Source organism: Cyanistes caeruleus, chromosome Z, assembly GCF_971803275.1.
Source record: "Cyanistes caeruleus chromosome Z, bCyaCae1.hap1.1, whole genome shotgun sequence".
Lineage (NCBI taxonomy): Eukaryota > Metazoa > Chordata > Aves > Passeriformes > Paridae > Cyanistes > Cyanistes caeruleus.
This window is the reverse complement of record NC_141732.1, coordinates 18,379,008-18,395,914: the sequence shown is the minus strand read 5'-3', so window position 1 is coordinate 18,395,914 and position 16,907 is coordinate 18,379,008. Positions and strand designations below refer to the sequence as shown.

Below are 16,907 nucleotides of genomic sequence, written 5' to 3'. Positions count from 1 at the left end.
CTCAGTCTTTTTCTCCAGACTGAACAGACTAAGTGACCTCAGCTACTCCTCATACAGCTTCCCCTCAAGGACCTTCAACATCTTTGTTGCCTTCTTCTTGACGTTCATTAATAGTTTAATTTCTTTTTTATATTGTGGTGCCCAACACCACACATAATATTCAAGTTGAGGCTGCCGCAGAGCAGAGCAGAGCAGAGCAGAGCAGAGCAGAGCAGGACAATCCCCTCCCTTGCCTGGCTGGAGATGCTGGCCCTGATGCCCCCCAGGACACGCTTGGCCCTCCTGGCTGCCAGGGCACTGCTGGCTCCTGTTCAACTTGTCACTGACCAGGACCCCCAGGTCCCTTTCCATGGAGCTGCTTTCCAGCATCTCATTCCCCAGACTGTCCATACATGCAGGGTTGCCCCATCCCAGGTGCAGAATCTGGCACTTTCCCTTGCTGAACTTCATATGGTTGGTGATTGCTCAGTGCTGTAATTTGCTGAGGTCTCTCTGCAGGGCCTCCCTGCCTCTGAGGGAGTCAACAGCTCATTTGTACCATCTGTGAACTTGCTTAGTGTCCCTTCCAGTCTGCATGCAAGTTGTTAATGAAGACACCGAAGAGCACAGTGCTAAGATGCAGCCCTGGGGAACCCCCACTGGTGACAGGTCACCAGTCTGATGTCACCCCATTCACTGTCACCCTTTTTTCCTGACCTGTGAGCTGGTTGCTCACCCACCCCATGATGTGTTTATCCAGCTCTGTGCTGGACATTTTATCCAGAAGGATACTGGGAGAGACAGCATCGAAAGCTTTGCTGAAATCCAAAAGGATTACATCCACTGCCATCCCTTGATCAGCTAGGTGGGTTACCTTGTCACAAAAGGAAATCAGGTGTGATAAGAACGACTTCCCTCTCACGAAGCTGTGCTGCCTCTGACTGATGACTGCATTGTCTCTCAGGTGTTTTTCGGTATCTCCCTGAATAATCTTCTTTACCAGGCACTGACATGAGACTGACAAGACTGCAGCTTCTGGGGTCCTTCTTCTTGCCCTTCTTGAAAACTGGGGCAATGTTCACCCTCTTTTAGGCAGCTGGGATATCTCCAGGTTCCCAAGAGCACGCAGAAAGCATCTGGAGATGGTATGACATCAGGTAGCTCTAAGGATTTTTGGATATGTCCTATAAGGTCCCATAGATTTGTAGCAATCCCAGTGGAGGAGCAGATCCCACATAATTTCAGGGTCGACTGGGAGTTGATCATTCTCACAGTTGTGGTCCTCCAGCTCAGGGCACTGAGATCTCCTTGGTCTATCATCCATGTTGAAGACAGAGACCAAAAAATGCATTAATCACCTCTGCCTCATACATATCCTTGTTTGTGAGGTGACCATCCTCATCTTGTAATGGGCCAATATTGTTTGCATACTGACTATTGCCATTGATATCTTTGAAAAAAACTTTTTGTTGTCCCTCATGGTTTTGGCCAGCTTCAACTCTGGTTGAGTTTTGGCCACACAAATGTTCTTCCTACAGTGCAGCAGCATCTCTGTATTCCTCCTGTGCCATCTGACCTTGCTTCCACTCGGCATATAACTTCCTTTTTTTGCCTTATTTACAAGAAAAGAATCCTGTTCAGCCAAACCAGTCCTCTGCCTCACCTGCTTGACTTCTGGAATCTGTGAATTGTATCTCCTGTGCCCTTTGGAGGTGATGTTTAAAAAATGATCAGCACCAATGGACTCCAGCACCTGAAAAAACATTTTTCCAAGGGACCTTACTAATTCCCTGAGCAGCCTGATGTTTGTTCTCCTCACATCCAGAGCTGAGGTTTTCCTGGCACTTTTCCTGCTCTCAGCAGATTTTAAACTCAGTCACCTCATGGTCACTGTGGCCAAGACAGCTGCCAATCTCCACGTTGCTTATGAGATTCTCTCTTTAGATGAGCAGTAGGTCAAGGAGGGCATCTTCTGAGACAGGACCCTTAGGACCTGTTCTGTAACATTGTCATCCAGGCTTCTTAGGAATGTTTTGGCCTGGGTTGTACCAGCTATGTGATGCTCCCAGGTAATTTTTGGCAAGTTGAAGTCCCCCATAAGGACAGTTGGAAGTGTCCCTTAGTTCCTCAAAGAAGAATTCTTCAGTGTTTTTGTCCAGGCTGGGAAGTCTACAGTAGACTCCCATGATGACATCATAATTACTTGTTTGCCCCTTGATTCTTACTCAGAAGGTCTCTTTGCAGGAGCTCCATACATTCTAACCCTTCTATTTCATACAGTGCCACCCCTTCTCTTCTGCCCTGCCTGTCCCTCCTGCAGAGCTGGAACTGCCCAACACGGCACTCCAGCCACAGGACTCATTCCAGCAGGTTTCCCTTATGCCAGTGATGTCAAATCTCTGGGATACAGAGAAAGCCTTGAGCTCCTCTTGTGTGTTCCTCATGCTCTGCATTAGTGTACAAACATTTCAGGTGTGGTACATTGTAGCAAACACCTCCTGAAGCTGACTGAGGGATCCCATTAGTGCTCATTTCCTCAAGTTTTGGCACAGCATTCCATTGCTCTTCACTGGTGAGTGTGGTTTTGTCCCTTTCCTCCTGCGTAGCTAGTTAAAAACTCTGTCAACAAGCTCCTGTGCCAGAGCTCTTTTTCCTCCCTGAGATAGGTGAATCCTGTCACATGTCAGTAGACCAGATGTGAAGTAGGTCTTCCCATGGTCAACAAATCCCAAATCCATCCACTGACACCAGCCTCAGAGCCATGTACTGACCTGATGGATCTGCCTATTCCTTTTGCTGTTATTTGTTGTTACTGAAAGAATAGAGGAAATCACCACTTGTGCTCCTGATCCTTCTACCAATCATATCAGAGCCCTGATATCTCTTCTGATTGCCCTTCAACTTCTATTTGTTATTTTGTTGGTGCCAGTTTGAACAACAAATAGCAGAAAGTCATCAGAGTACCTTACGAGGCTGGAGAGTTTTCCAGTAATGTCCTTTATCTCACCCCTTGGAGACAGCAGACTTCTCTGTGGGTTGAGTCCAATCTGCAGAACAGGCCCTCCATCCCCCTCAGATGGGAATTTCCTGCTGCAACTACCCTTCTCTGTCTCTTAACAGAGGAGGTGTTGATGTGGGTTCACAGCGCTCCAAGTTGCTTGTGTTCCCTGGAGCTGTTGAAGTGACCTTGGGTGGCTCCTGGAACTGCCCCCTCCTTGTGTGGTTGGCTGCTGAGGGCTTCCAGGTCCAGTGGAGGCTCAGTGCTGAACTCAGGAACCATCATGTACAGCTCAGTCTTACCCCTGGACTTTCCTTCAGTCATGGCTGTATAAGCCTGGCCAACTGAGTATTTTACCACAAAACTTCCTACCTACCCAGTTTATGTTTGACAGTATTTCAGTCACTACTACTGAGCCTCTACAGGAAGCCAAGGTACAAAGCTCCAAGTAGGAATTAATTAAAGCTGAATCAATTTGGTTATTAATACTGGTTATTAATAGATAACATATAAGATAAATTTGGTTGTTAATAGATAACACATAAGAAGTATTTTCTAAATTTCTGCAGCTAGTAGTTAAGCTGCAAAATCATAAACATCCTCCCTTTGCATAATTGCACCAAGCTGCAAATTGCACCAAGCTGCAAAGTTGCATCTCAGATGGAAAAGTTGGAGTTCTTGAAAAAAAAGGAAGGTAAGGGTATCTGATATGCTAGTTTTCTAGCAGCTGCTTAGATACCTAGCTTCAATTTATTGCTGTCTGGGGGAGCAACCCTCTCCCAGTACTGGGAGAGGCTGTCTTCCCATGAGAAAATTGTGCTGCTGGGGCAGGAAAACCCCTATGGTTCCCTGCCTTTTGAGATATGGCATGTCATTCCCTCAGTGGGGTTTCCCTCCTTTAGCTGGTCCTTGTCAGGTTCTAAGCCTCACTCACTCTCTCTCAGCCCCTCATGAACAAGCATGGGTAGCATGAATAAATAGCAATTACATTGACCATCTCAGACTTTTCACAAATTTTGTGTTTTCCTGTCTTAAAGTCAGGAACTTTCTTTAGTTTTCATTTTTGCTTGCATGTTTGTTTTGTCTGCAGGAGTATTCAGCACTGCCACAGCAGAGCAAATTAAATTTGAAGGAGAAAATATGGCTTTTAACCCACAGAAACAATGAGGGCATTCACAGCAACTACTGTACACATCCATCTACTTTAAGGATGGCCATCTACTTTAAATCTAGACAAATTCCAAAAATGAGGTTTCATGTTTCCTCTCTTCTCTTTACTGAGGGTGATTCAACATTTTTTGGAAGAAATATGGTGCCTCGTTTTATGATCAGTACAATTTTCACAAAAGTGAAAAGGCAGAGTGAAGAGACAGACTGCTTGAAAGGCAGTCTGGATTTCTGCAAGTATTACAGCTTTGGAAATACATTGTTTTTGTAGCTGGCAAAAGATAGACATCATCCAGCAAAAGCTTTTCTGGAATTTTTATTGTGATAATTTTTTTAAACTTGAATTTAAATAAGTCATTTAAGAATAGAATTGATCATAATCTTTCTGTTTCTCTATAAGTCAAAACTGGCATGCAAATTGTGGATCTTGGAAAACACACTGCATACAGATTCATTGCTGCATACAGATAATTAAAATCTAAATAATATTTCAATACAGTAGCCACAATAGTCTTTATGATCATTAATAATTGAAGAGTTTGTAAGTCATTAAAATATAATGCATTCATTATTTTCCTCAGGTTGACTAGTGCATTACATGATGTGATGTATTTATAATTCATATCCTTCCTTGCTTGAGTTGTACTTCCTTTGGCCATGATAATAACAAAAATAGGCTACTTGTCCTTTTTTGTCACATGTAAGATACTAACATCAAGCAAGTACCACAGTTGTCCCTTAATTAAGTGTGATAACCAGTCTAATTTAGTGTCCTTTTGTCATTCATTTATCATCACTTTCACTGCTCATAGTAAGATTTCTTATGCTAATTACCAACTATGATGCTCCTAAACTACATAGATGTGTAAATACTTCCTAGCAAAACAGTTCAGCATTTCTTACAGCTTATTTTAAAGAGACGTTGATGAATGCATGGGTAACAATTGTCTAAAATAATGTGAATTTATCTCTGGTCAGGTAAACAGTGCATTTTATGTGTTCTGCCCTTCAATAGCTTCAGTAGTCAGAAAGGTAAAGAGAAGGCAGATATTAAAGACAAGTTCCTTACCCCAAAAAGAGAGAAATTCAGAGCTCTCCCCTCACTGTTTTACCACACTTTTTTTTTTTTTTTATAGAATATGTGGAAACTGGATAATCTTTTGACACTACATTTTTTTCACCCTTGTGCATTAAGGTCTCTTGACAAATACAACATCACATAAAGGAAATGACAGTGATATTTCCCCTACTACAGTATGTGAATTGCAAATAATCTTATTGTTAAGTGTACAACATGCTCAACACCTCAAGAGGGTGTGCTTACAATGAGGGTAGGGATAAAGATATCAAGATTTGTGTTAATTAGAGGATTATAGTGCAGTTCTTGTAACAAAAAAGGTGAAATAAAGAGAAACTCTGTATTAGACTGTTCTAAAGAGATCCTTATTATTAGAGATGCAGGTGCCATTGCTTGTGGTGAAAATAAAGGTATTTATTTTGAGCAGATCAGCAGTACAGCAGGAATAAATGGAATTGGGTCATTATATGTAAATTGAAATCTAACTGCAAGGGTAGAGCGCTTATACATGAATTCATAAACTCCAGACCAAATGAATTGGTTAGAGATCAGCAGCCATATGAATTTCTCACTAAATGTCTCTCACCCCATTGACACTTTTTTCAGTACTCCATATGCTAGATTGCAAACTACAGATTTAGCCCTTTTGCCCAAAGGCATCCGAACCTGTGAAAAGCCTAGCTGAAGCAGTGTCTATTGTTCATTGACAACTTGTCAATTTACTTCCAGGCAAAATAACTCATAAACATGATAAGTAAGGCAGATAAAACAAGAATACTTTCACACTTTGTAACTTCACTGCAAAAATGCCTTGTTTTTCATAAACGTGTGAAATCTCCCCTCAGAATTGTGACTGTGCACTGAACTTTAAAACTGTGTGGAAACCACACATGCATCTCACGCTCTCTGTCTATAATAAGATGAATGTTAAATATTAAAGATGCAATAAAAGTGATAAAATGATAGATATTCAAAGGCTGAACAACATTCTCATATCAGTAGCTGATAATAATATCACTAGCTGAGTTAATAAAAGTTCATTTTAGAGAAAAAAACACCAAAAGACAAATGTTTGAATACCAGTCTCTAAACTGACATTCGTATATTTCTTTAATGGTTATTATGTAAATCTTTCCACTTCTGGAACCATATAAAACTCCTTTACTTCATAGACAGTGGCAAAGAGCATTAAATAGAAATCAATGACATACCAATTTAAAACATGGTCATACAAATTGCTTCCTACTACTCAATAACAATGATATTTTTCACAAAAGATATTTAAGTGATTAAATTTTTATACATTGCCATACAGACAATTTTGCAATCACACACTCAGTGTTTAGTTGACTGCACAACCACACACACAAATTATTCACAAGGAAAACTTTGTAACAAGTTGCCAAAAAGCAGCTATAGAAATGATATTATTGCACATGCCATTAGGCTGAGACCATGTTTATAGTGCTAAAAATATTACTTTTTTCCCCTCCAAGATAACTGGCAGTTTTCCCTTTGTTAATTTTCTTTCTCTTGACACGTGCTAAATTTGTAATTGCATGGGAACATAGTTAGATGGTCTTTTGTGTGAGAAGGGTTACTTCCTCCAGCACACTCTAGTTTTGACCTCTGATGTGGTGTTTCTACAACATGAAAAATAGGTGCTGTGAAACAGTCAGACTAAAAATTGAAAAATAATGCTTAATCTTGTGGTGGATTGCTGTTGGGCCATTGGTGCACCCATCCAGGTGCACTGGGGCATGCCACTTTGCTGGGGAGGTCCAGAGCCCTCAGAAACCTCTAGAAAGTCATGATGGGTCAAGCCTAGTAGAAAGGCCAGTTGCTTGTGACATGGCCCATCTCTACTCCAAAACTTATGGTTGTCCCCATTAATTAGTTAAGCTGGGAAATGGAGCCACTGGGACGTGGTTACTTTCCAAATTCTCTTGCTCTTAGAAAGATTGGGTGGATCTTTGGATGAGGGGAAAATAGTTAGGACCTGTTTCCTGGTGAATTACTGCTTTATGAGTAGCCAGAGCCCATGAATGAAAATGTGATTTTTTTCCCCCCTTGTTTTCCAGTTATATTTGACTGTGCCGATGAAGAATGTCAAGCCTTTAACTTCTATTTTGAGTAAGAAATTAGAGTTAACAAACATTAAAATTGCAAACAAATATTAGTGAGACATTTTCTCTTAACCCAATCATAATAAAGATCCAACTTAAAAAGGAATGCATTATTTATATTTTATTAATATTAGATGATTCTTTGCTATGTATAATTAGAAGAAAAAAGGGAAAGAGAATTATGAATGCATCATCAGCTATTGATTCAAAACTGAAACTCACTTGCTGTTTACACATCCTTTCAGATTTTTATTACACATTCATTTTAACCAATTACAGCTGTAATTATAATTTACACGGCATAGTTACTATTTTTTTCCCAATTTTATATGTGGGTGCTATAAATAATTTGTCATGGCTTTTCAATGAACCTGGTTACTATGGGAATAATGGAAGAGAGCTGTGATGTACAGCTGCATGGCCACCATTACACTAAGGATCGAAAATCACAGCCCAAGACTATTAGGGTTTCATTTATCTATGGCATACAACTTAGTTATACTCCACAAACAATACTGTTAGAGACAAACCACAGTAATGAAACAACTATTTTCTTACTCTGTCTTTCCCCAGTACCTTTCTATGCAAATTATTACTAATTGAACTACTTCATCATAAGACACTTTGCAGAGTGCAAAGTGCTTAATGTATTATGTGTGAGACTTAATATATTAGTGCTTAATATATTATGTGTGAGACTTTTTAGTCAGTCTATCAGTTAAAATAGTTTAAATAGATTTGTACCCATACCTTTACTTATTTAGTTTGGAATTTTACTCTGTTAACCTCCCTTTGAGTTATGGCAATTTACAGTTTCCAGTGCTATATCCTCTATATTCAAACTAAAGGCAAGCTTCATGGGTGAAGAGAACCCCTGAATGTGTACCTGGAGCAGAGTGCATTTGCAGGGCTATAAGCTGTTTTGAAATGGTTAATGAGGAATAGGAGCTGGCATTTACAGTTGCAACAAATCCTTAATGCAATGTCTGGATTCACAGATGTGGTACTATAAACACCACACAGGTAGGAAAGGGACATGTGATCCTCCCTCTGAGCAACCGATGTTCAGCTGATATTCACCAACTGATGCTATCCTCTGCTGATTCTCATCTTGCAGAGAGCCAATAACAAATATGGGGAATACTTTGCAGGCTCTCCCAGGTACCAAACGCCCCACTTGTCTTATCTCCAGTTGGTGTAAATCCTTTAGACCCTTTGAAGCCAATGGAATTCTAAGACACTACTAACGTTGAGAATAACATCTTTCTGTTCCCGGTGACTTTGGAGGTCATACAGTGAAGGGCAGGGTGCAGGTGAAGATTGTCCAGTAGAGATAGCAGTGAAATAACTACTGCAGCATTCCAGGTGTTTGGTGTGGGGTTTTTTGTGCTTCTTTCACTGGCAGCCCGGCAAGAACTAATGTAAATAACAAAGCAATTCTGATACTGATTTCTACACATTACAGGTGTTCTCTCTCAACACTCTCGAAACTGTCATATCTTGCAGATGTGGTAGAATTGAGAATCTGAATAAAATCTTCACCAACTGAGCAAGTGGGAATTTAGCATTTCTTCTCTCCAGTACATGAAAAAATAGTGAACATGTAGTCCATCATTGCTACAGGCAAAACTTAGTGGAGTTAACATAGAACAGCCATCGTCTAACACTTCAAGGCTGTAATTGTGGTTTGGTATTTGAATCAGGGATCAAATCTAATTTCACAATATTTTCTATGTCCTTATTTTCTACTAAGGCATGTTTTTATGTTGAATTTAAAAATGAAAATTTTCTCCTCATGGCTCCTTCTCTTTTATGAAATATTTTTTATACAGCACATGGCAGATTAAAAGGGCTTAGCTGTGTTGATTAACTATCCAAATGTTTAATCAATAGCTAGATGCACTCTATCTGTGAAAGACCTTGGAGAAGTCCCACTTGCCTTATTTCCCACCCCAAGTGAGACATCAGTGAATGACTACATGGTCCATGCATATCAATGCAGAGGAGCTTAGACAAACACGGCACTAATGAAAAATTGTGGGTCACCTTGTCAAAATATGTTAAATGCCCCTTAAGGTTTTTTATGTTTGTTTTGGTTTTTTGTTTTGTTTTGTTTTCTTTTTTTTCTTTTTTACTAAGGAAAAAAATGACAGTAAACTGACCTTGCAATATCATACTGCCTTTCAGAAAGCAAATACTACTCAGTCTGCAACCTGCTCATTGGCGCATAGGTCAAAAATCTTTTCCAAGTGAATTATAAAATACACATCCTCATGTGTTGATACAACCCATGGTAACCGCCTGACAAAGTGTTAAACAATTGTACTCTTTAGTACAGAACATGTTTGCTGACATTTATTTGGAAAATATATGTAGGGGCCTCTGAGTGATTCATAAGCAAGGGTTGTGGATGCCAGGGTGTGCTGGATGTTAATGCATTGCAAAGTCAGGGAAAGTTCATCTTGTGACCACGGCTCCTGGACTCGCTCCAAGAATGTGCCATTTGCAGAGATGGCATTAACTGTAAGAGGGCTGTTGTGGGATTTGGATTCCTGCCCTTGTATTTATCTACTCACAATGTCATTAACACCCACATTGATCCCGAACTGCTGCTGGTGCCAAGGTTGTTTTGTTTGCTGGTGTCACAAATCACAAACAAGAGAAAATGGTTCTGATAAAGATAACAGCTCTGCAGCTTTGCATTGTTATAAGCGAGCCATAGGAGCCCTCCATACCTGCTAGCAATGTGCTGTAATTGTTTTGCTCAGCTATTACTTAGAATCATTATCTTTGCTTTGGCAAAATTAGTGTTAGGATGACTGTAATATGATTTGCACTGGGATTGTCACAATGCATCTGTCAATATCTTTCTGGTCTTGGTATACTGCTGAAGACAATGCTGTAGGTTAAAACTGGCAACAAGGACAAACTACCATTAATTAGCTAAGTATTACCTTCATCATGAGGCTTGTTTTGAATGGGAAAGAGAACTAAAGAGTAGTAGGCTGTTTGTTTTAATTTCTGGTGTATATACAGTTAGTTGAATCTCCAGTTTAGTGGCACTAATTGCATGTATATAGCTATATAAATAGGTTGATATCTTTACATATGCATAAATGCTGATTTTTTTTTTATTCATGTGCAATCATGGATACAATATGTGCAAACAGCCTATTGTTCTATAGTCATAATTGCATCAAATGCACTCAGAAATCTTGCAAGACTTACCTTCTTTGAGATTTTTACTTTCTTTGTGGTTTATACTTACTTACTTTGTGGTTTTACAACCACAGGTTGGAGAATCTAAAACTTAGCAAAAGTATTGCTGCAGCTGTTATAGCAGCTTTCTGGTCTGGACTGGTGTGGCGCACACAAGACCAAAGTGGCTAGAAAAGGGCCATCCAGCACATCAGTAGCCGAGAAACAAAATTCCCTTTACTGCTGTCTCAATCCAGTGTACAGTAGTACTTTTGAGTAGCAGTGAGTGCTCTGCGTCAGCTCCATACACCGGGAAACACTTATCCATGAAAGTTTTATGAGTAATAATTAAACAGCCAGTTGAGTCTTCAAAGAGCCTGAGCCACAGGTAAAATAGTGGGCACTAAGAATCCCATTCATGTACAGCGTTTTATTCCTTTAAACCACTCTATTCGTAAGGAATTGAGGGAGACCATGAGCAGTGTATTTGCACCCTTGATGAAAATGCTTAAAAACATGAAAAATCTTATCTTCCTGCTACTTTAAAGGCAAAGGTGAAGTACTTGCTTTGGATGGGTGTGGAGTTCAGCGATCTCCAAACCACTAACCTTTAAACATCAAAATGAATATTACAAGTTCAGTTTTCCTCCAAGTCTAATGTGTTCCTATCTGCTTTAATCTTGGAAAGTTCATGCTAGTCCAAAGAATACTTTTGATCTGGATAGTGATTCCAGTTTACATTTCTGAAGTGAGAACATGTCCTGATACAATTTTGTGTTTTAGACTTACTGAGGCTTAATGGCTGTGAAAACTTTTGATTTCTCAAAAAAAACTAAAAACCGAAAAACCAGGTGTCTTTTTAAAATTTATCTCAGAGCAGCATTTTATCTCAACTTGCTGGCTACACCTGCTGATCTCTCTGGAGTCCTCATGAGCTCAGCAAATGTATTTGGCTTTCTCTGAGGGACTCATGGAAAAATTTTATGAGCTCAGCCCATTTATTGGTCAGGGTCTGACTGCTAAATTCCTGTAGAGTACAAATTGGCTACTGGCAGAAGACAAAAATCTGTAAACACAATGCAAAGAGGACAAGCTTTAATGTCGTCTCAGTGATATCTGTTTTGAGTATACTGAAATATACACTCATGTTCTCTCTATGTAAATGAAGTGCACTTGACACCGAGGTTAAATGCCTACTTGCAGATGAAACGGAAGCTTCTCCTGGGTTTCAATTATCTATGCCATCAGTAGCAATATTCACAGTGTAGGAAGGTGCTCCCAGATTGGAGATGAAGCTCCAGATTAAAGTTTTTTCCTGGAAACAATCTGGTTCATGGATATTTGACTGGTGAAAGCCATAAAAGAGTATTTGAGTCTTTTCTGTATAGGCGGTAAGCATTTCCAAGGAAAAGAAAAAGTGTTCTCCTTTCAAATATTGTGATTACATTGAGTTTGTCACCCACCCCAGACCTAACTGCTTTGCCAGAGGCACATTCATCGTCTATTTGCAGTTTTCTGACTTCCTTGCAGACCCTCACGCTGGTCTGACACATAGCAGGAAAGTGTAAAACCCATCACTGATTTATAAAACACTCATACATTTAGAGACTTTCTATTTTGTAGCTTTTATTTGTTTCCCAGTGACTGAGACCCTCCAGGGTACAGAACTTTAATAAAGTATCACACAGAGGTGCAAAAATATTATTTAAAATATTGTGTGAATTGTAACGATATCCTGTATTGCATTGCTTCTCATACGACTATTATGTACACACACAAAAATATTTGTAGTTGATGCAAGGGAGATCTATTCACCTTTTTAACTGAAAGAAGACAAGATGATTGTCTTACTTAGTAAAGCAAATTTGGTTTTTTTGTGCCTTTATTGAATGCAAGACAACCATATCAATGGAGGAAGTTTTTAAAAAAATACCTTTGATACATTATTCACAAACATTCAGGCCCTAGTTATTCTCATATTCTATCTGTTTCTTGCCTACAGCACTGAATAAGCAGATAGAGGATTCATAAACAATTTAAAGACATACAAACCTATTCTTACACAGGAGGACATGAAAAAGGCCTTTTGTATTCAGAATTCTGATTCACCACCATAGAAGCAGGGCTTTGTTCAGCGCATGACAAACGATAGACTCTGGATAGCTGATTATATGGAAGTTTTGCTTCACTCGAGTAAACGTGGTACTGGAAAAGCTGTGAAAAACTGTGAAGTTCATCTGTTCTCTGTGTCATGCTTCCATAGCATAACGCTGCCAACATCTTGTGTGATCTCCACTGTAAACCACCACTGTTCTGCTCAGCAGAAGTTCCCATCTGTGGCTTCTGTCTTTCTCAAAGGCTTTGGACAAGTCAGGGAGAGCAGAAAGATTGCTAGGTGAGATCTCACCACTGGGCTGGGAGTTGCCAGTTGAATTGAGTGCAACTGAATGAACAAAGAGGGATCACCTGAGTTAATTGGGACACCATATTATATTAAAAATTCTATCTCTCTCTGTCTTCCAGAGACATGACCCTTCTGGTCCAAAGGGACTGATGTATCAACTTCTTAAGTGTTGCACAAGTACACAATGCCTGTGCTCTCCTTCCCATGGAATTTTGCACAAAAAGTCTACTATAATAGTAGACTTGGGAGATAACCTTTAAAAATTAAAGTGCATCAACAGTTCTGTTTTCCTGATCTTTGTCTGTTTCAAGTCTGCAGTTACAACTTCAGTGTCCTTGGAGAGACAGTCTTCTACAAGAGTGCATCAACTCCTTCTCAAACAGAACTTATTCTGGAAGATTCCAGGGTTTGTATTCAAATCCACATGGATTTTACTGTGATAAATAGTTTTGGTGGTTTATCATTACACATTGCCCTCACTGTGAGGGGATCATCAGTTATTCTTGGTAACTACTCTTCAAAATCTAGTCTACCTTGGTTTCAGGCCTGACACCAATATCCCCTCCAGATGTGAGCTGCCATTTCAGTGCTATTCTTCTTGCAGCAAGAAAATTTGCTCCCTTTGGTAGGATTTTCCTGGTTGTCCTTTTGATATTTCAGAAAAAGTGTCTGTGAGAACTAGGTTTTTCTTCCAACATTTACTCCTCCCTTGTACACCTCTGACCTGGATGCAGGAATTTATTTGGTATTTGGAACTCTCCTGGTCTCATGTAAATACCAAATTGACATTAAATGATTTTGTAAGGACTTCTGTAGTCAGTTCAAACTTCTTTATTCTTAACAACATGCCAAAGAAAGATAGCAACTTTGTGTGTGTATTTCAGTTATTCTCAGGGCTTGACTAAGTCACAAGCACAAAGGATACTTGTCTTCTGATATTTTGTCACTTCTGTATGACTGTTCTAGTGTAGACCAAAAAGTTAAAATGTAGAGAAATACTAGAAAAAACGCATACATTTTTTTGAATGTCAAATATTCATGTTTTTTTTTAAATCAGAAACTATTTGTGATACTGTTACCTGTGAATTCTTAGGAAAAGATGCAGAACCTTTTAATTAAATTAAGCAGCTGCCACTGCACAGAATCAATAAATATCAACAGGTTATTTTGATATAAGGAAGTAGCTAGTACTCTTATCAACAAGAAGAGATATAAATAGAGGTGCTCACAGATGTAATTTTTTTCCCCTCACAATCAGGACAAACCAGTAATGGAGGACATGCATCAGCAGCATTAGGAAGAAAAAGACAAATCATGGGAACTATGGTATCTCCAAAGTACAGCATATGACTATTGAATCACAGATCAACCACAATACATCTCAGAAGAATGTCACATATCACTGGAAAATAAATGTAACTTCTGCAAGCAAAAGAGATTAAAGGCAGTGCAAACTTCACCAGAGTGCAGAGGAACATGGGTGCAAAGTCTAATTTAGCACTTGTTTTCTAAGCATGCTGTGCAAAAAAAAAATTGTTTGATTTTATTTAACAACATGAAAAGCAATACCAGTAGAAGTGATGTCAGTACTAAGCAAATAGTATGCAAGTCAGGTGGCACATGCAAAAAGGTTAAGTGTCCACAAACATAACGAGGTTACTAGAAAAGACAATATTTAGCCACAATTTCCCCATAACACTTATTTGCTATTCTAAAAAGCTATAATGTTAACAAAAGTACCATTAATTTTGATGTGGGCTATTAACATGCATCAAAGAAGGCTCTTAATTTTTAAGCAGGAAGTTAAAATGTGCTTATATGGCAATATTTTTAATAATTAATGTATTTAACTATATACTGCGATAGTTTTTATGTTTATATGTTAATCAATGATGTTATAATTGTATATTGACCTTATTTAGGCCAGTGTCTCCCACACAGCTAAAACAGTAACTTGCCATGGAAATGGCTCCACATACTTCAGCAGAATGTCCTGAACTTTAGATAGTAGAAGAAAATTTTAAATATTTCTACATTTAGAAAGTTTTCCAGTCGCAAGAGTGATAATTTTCACTTTAATTTCTATTTTCATGTGAAAGTATACAATAAGCATTTTGTTTGACATGTATTTTATGACTGATTTTTCTGCAAAATATCCTTTTCATTAGGTACTACACAAAATGCATGCTTTATTTTAAAGCTTTTAACATAGCTCCACCTCCCCTCAAACAGCCACAAAAACACCCCAAAAAAGGAAAGAAAGAAAGAAACAAAAATACGAGCAAAAAAAATTCAAGTCTTTATTTCCTGTGGCGCAATTTCATGGGCCAATTTTATGTGATCACTGTTTTCTCAGACACTGTTCTCAAGTATAAGTGATACTGTTTGTAACTCACTGATATGAAACATTTATTTAGAAAAATAATTTGGGCCACAGCTGTTGAAAGTGAATGTTACATCCTTTGCTTGGAAAAAGAGCACAGGATACGATTCCCCCCATAAGGCATGCTCTTCTGCAATATATAAAATCTTTTTTCTCCTGTGTGTGCAAATACACTCTCCTTTGTTATATTACAACAGGGTGCATAAAAAAAGCCATTCCAAATTCTACTGATTAAAATAAATGTGCTCATAAAGGAGACAGGAGACTAAACTGGTGCATCCCCAGGACAGCAGTAACTTACATACCAACAAGTTATTTTCAAGTTTGACAGAGGAAGTAATCAGCTATCAACAAGGGGTAATTGCCTGAGCAAACTAGTCTTTACATCTCATACATGCTGTCACCTTGGTAAGAAAGAAATACACCACTATCAATTCATGAGAAAAAAAATTGAAACATTCCTTTAGAGACTGCTTCTCTCAGCTGTTTGAGAGAACATACACACAGCCTGGAACATATCTAATCTCTACTCTTTTCTTATCACTGAAGAGTATCCTAATACACCACAAAATTCATAACCTAAGCAGCTTCGGGCTATATTAGAAAGGATCCATTTTAGATTGGAACATAAATTTTTATCTGAGATTTACCTGTGCCTGTCACAGGTGAAAGCGGGTTAGTGACAAAATCCTTCAAGAATAAATGAAGGGACTCTTAAGTAAAAGAGACAAAATTATCTGAATTTTACACCAATATGGGCTGCTTGGAGAGACAGATATGCACAGGCACACAGCCACTCCTATATTAAAATTACACAAATATTCATTTGACTGAAATGCTCTTGCCCCAAGGGTTTTAAGCACTGGCATGGATGGTTTTTTTATTAAAGCAATGTGCAAGGTGTTAAATAATTATGTACATTTATCTATGAATAAGTATTTTTCTGCACTTTTGTGTGTAACAGTCAGAAACAGGTAAGTATAATAGAAAAGAAAAAGTTTATTTTTTCATGAGAGAATAATTTCTTTCTTTAAAGCCATGTACTAAAAAGGCACACTAATTAAGAAAAGCCACAAGTGGTGGTAAACTATTAATATCCTATAAAGAGAGGCTAGCTGTCATACTTTTCTGCAAAGTAGAAAAGAGCCTGCCTTTTTCTAGAGAGTACTGTTCACTTTTTCTGTTAGCATTGTTTTACCTTCATTTAGATATTGAACAGAATTTTATTGACTGAAACAACACATTGCCCTGTCTTTTTGTTCTGCAAAAGAAACCAGTCTTGATTTCCTCTATGTCTTCAACTTCTATTTAAACAAATTAACTCCCTTATGCTACCTGTAGCAATATCAATTTGAGGCCAAATAACTAAAAATGAGTAAGAAAACCTTCCCCAACTTGATTAATCCTGAATAATGATATGGGATGTTCATATTATGGAACTTGGTAGGATTGCTTGATCAAGACAGTAAACATTGCAAAAATAGAGTCATAACTTGAATTTTCCTGAATTAAATACTGTAAGGAATATGGGAAGATTTATTTTTTTTCTATCCAACACGTATGATCTCTCCCAA

General features: G+C 38.5%; 1 long non-coding RNA gene across 1 annotated transcript; it reads left to right on the top strand.

Annotated features, from left to right (window-relative positions):
- Positions 1 to 2,319: 2,319 nt before the first annotated feature.
- LOC111941846 (uncharacterized) lies at positions 2,320 to 14,409 on the top strand. The gene is made up of 3 exons (XR_002870304.2): positions 2,320 to 2,551; positions 13,262 to 13,356; positions 14,209 to 14,409. It is a non-coding gene; the product is annotated as an uncharacterized LOC111941846 (long non-coding RNA).
- Positions 14,410 to 16,907: the final 2,498 nt, after the last annotated feature.